Raw genomic sequence first — 3950 nt, forward strand, 5'->3', positions numbered from 1 at the left:
GTATAAATATACGTATATATATGTATACATATACATATACGTATATACAAATACAAATACAAACATATATATACATATATATATAAGTATGCACATATACTTCCAACCACATTCAATACACATACGAACGACATACCTGTACTTCCAAGTCCTTCTTTCCGGCCTTGAGTTCCTTGAGCTTGGTACCCAGTGCCACAACCACACCCTCATCGGTTATGTGCTTGGTAGTGGCTTCTTCAAGTGCGCGGTTGTTCTGCAGTAGGTACAATGGTGCAAATAAACGTTTCTATAACCACACATCTACTACTGTATGGCGGTCGCCTACATGCAGGTAGTTGTTGTGATCGTTTAAAAGGATATTCTAATATGTTGGTATATTATAAGACGGGGATCAGAGTTCAGCATTTTATATATATATATATACAAGATATAGTACCCATTCAACTTCTTGTATGTATATTCCCTTAAAAGTATACAGATACACCCTCTTAGTTTACTATATATATATATTCCTACTCCAACACACATGCAGAGTGCGTGCCTACCTTCTCTTGCAGCTCCTTGGTATGGCGTTCGAGCGTACGGTTGAGTGCACCGAGAATGTCCTTCTCTGAAGCAGCCTTGAGTTGCTTGAACTCGTTCTCGAACTTCTTAGGGACCTTGGGAGAGAACACAGGTAAGTGACATTTACGTTCAATGCATGAGATAGCGATAATTGAGCATGCGTACATGAAACAGGAATACACATGCACGCGCACACACACAAACACACACACATATATATACGTATAAACACAAATATCTTGAGGTACTCGAGTATTTTGTACTGGACATTTGATTCCCGGCACTGTGAATACTGTGCATTAGTCCATGATACATGAACACACACGCCACACAATATATATATATACCCACATAATATATATATATATGCCCACATAATATACCAAACGATACACACCAACGGCGTCATAACAATATTTCTATAGCGCGGTGGGGTGGGGTGTGTGATTACAGAGCAGAACCTTAACCTTTACGGCTGTAGAACGTGCACTAGACAATCATGCTATATACTCAATAAAGAACTGCGTATATAGCTCTTTAAGATAGAGACTTCATATAATTAACTCCTTAACATAAAGACTTTGTATATTTAACTCAATAACATAACGACTTTGTATATTTACCTCATTAACATAAAGACTGTACATTTAACTCAATAGCATAAAGACTGTACATTTAACTCAATAGCATAAAGACTGTACATTTAACTCAATAGCATAAAAACTGTACATTTAACTCAATAACATAAAGACGGTACGTTTAACTCGATAGCATAAAGACTTTGTTCATGGAACTTCAGACTTTGTATATCTACCTCTTTAATCGCTTTCTTCAACTCATTCACGTCGGCGTTGTTGCGTGCGGTTCGGATATCGGCTTCCTGTTCGTACAAGGCGAGCTGTATAAAATAGCACAGATGTTATTAGTGGAACGATCCAAAAATCTATTAAATAGATGAAGCTGGGATTCAAATGGGACAGAACTCAATAGTGGAATGATCCAAAAATCGAGAAAAAAACATCAAGATGGGATAAAAATGGCACAGATCTCAATAGATGTATGATCCAAGCCTGTAGAATAGGCCAATTTGTGAACAAATATCTACAGAAATAAATAGTAGAATGATAAAATGATCCAAAACTAACAAAAATGGTAAGCGGGATTCGAAATGGCCCAGAAAGCTACAGTGTAATAATACAAAACGAACAATAACCACGCGCAAAGCGACAATATGCAAGCGGACTACGAACTTTCTGTCGACTATGCAACACTATAAACTGTGTACAAACAAGTACACACACACATATATATATATATATATACGGATGTATTACGCACCTCCTCATCAAGCGCATCTACCAGACTCATCTGCTTGTTCTTCTCCGCGGTCATCTTGTTCAGCTGATTCTCTAAGTCCACAAAGTTCTCCTCCATACGACCCCAGGCTTCCGTAGTCTCGTCGCGGTCTTTCTCCGCATTAGCCACAACTTCGCTTACCTGGGTTGTTATGTGATTACATTATATCGTTAGAGAATGTGCGTATGACCCTACACGAATATATAGATAGATCTCTACATAAATACTCCATTCTGGCAAACACATATACATACATAAATATATATATATATATACGCGTGCATGCATGTACACATACATTCTTATAACCATAAACCATGCACATAAACGATGCGACACACCTATACAATTTCGTTCTCAAGCGCAGCTATGTCTTCCTGTAGGGCGTCTGCGTTCGATTGTATCACAAACGTGCACAAGCACACAGATCCAAAAATGCACTTACACATACATATGCACATACACATACATATGCACATACACATACATATGCACATACACATACATACACATACATATGCGCATACACATACACATGCACATATACATACATACTCATATCCATCCACACATACATCCCACGCAAGCACCCACCTGTGCAACCTCGCCCTCCAGCGCAGCGATGTCCACCTGCAGGACCTCTGCCTGTGTCGTGAGTGACTCGTTCTCTTCCCGTTGCTTCCTTTGGGTCGCTTGTAATTCCTTGACTCTTTGGTCTGCCGCGCTTGTCTCCTGAGCCAGGTCCTTCAGACGCTGCTGGCAGTGCTGTGTATGGATGTACGGTTGTGTGTATGTGTGTGTGTAGGTGTGTGAAAGTGTCTTGTATACTTTGTAATGGGTGTTGATAGAGAAGATATATAGGCTATGTACACAGATACACAACTATACGAATATCCTAGCATAGTTGCACAACACACACACGCAAATATACATCAGAGTATACGTGCTTTGTGCCAATAAAAGGGCAAATGCGAAGACATAACTTCTACAAGTAGCAGAAGGGATGTGTGTGCTACGCACCTTTTGTGCATTATGCATGTTATCCAAATCCTCTTTTATCTTCGCCTCCACAGCATCGCGTTCGCTCTTGACCTCCGCTTCCACCTGCACAAGCGACGAGAGATGTGCATGTGCATGTAGGTTAGCATGGTACAGACCCGCGTTACTGTTATACGCAATGGCCAAGTATGCGGGCTATATCCATATGGTCATACGTATTAGCTAAGTACATGGATTATAAGCGTATGGTCATTCGTATTAGCAACGTATACGGAATATATTCTTATGGTAGGGTACAGAGTAGAGCGATCGAGTGGGCTTGAATGCATACGATATCGACTTACGGTGTAGTGGATATAAATTAACGTAAATACGCGCCTAGCTGACAGACGTACGTAACAACGAAAATTCATATGTGTGCCACTAACGCTTGCGACTCTTTGTGTGGGAGAAATATATACGTAAATCCAGACACAAAACGTACTGGTTGGAACAGATCCGGTACTCACTGACCAAGATGGACGCAGCTAGGGATTTAGGGGGTTTCAGGGTTTGTGGTTTAACGCACCCAGCCAGTAGTGTGTATCAATCAAACGTACACACATGTACACACTAACACCCACCCTCAGCCACACCCACGCACACTTAAGAAAATACATATACATCCCAATGTTTATAGAAACATATGTCTACTCATATATTCGCATCTAATAGTGTCTGAAATAAATTTCAAAATAAGATTGTTAAATAAGGATACGAAATATACACTACACAACACCAGGGCCACTCACATGCAAACAGATACGTAAATGTATAAATACAACTATCTGTATTATATGTACATGTACAAAAATATATAGATGTATATACGTTTACAATTACATACATAGCCAAATACATACACACAGACATACACATACATACACAAACAGACACACATATATAAATCTGTGTATGTATGTATGCATGTATGTATGTATTTATATTTATTAGTATGTATGTATGTATGTATGTGTATGTATATATGTAGA

This window comes from Sphaeroforma arctica (assembly GCF_001186125.1).
Source record: "Sphaeroforma arctica JP610 unplaced genomic scaffold supercont1.2581, whole genome shotgun sequence".
In the NCBI taxonomy this organism is placed as follows: domain Eukaryota; class Ichthyosporea; order Ichthyophonida; genus Sphaeroforma; species Sphaeroforma arctica.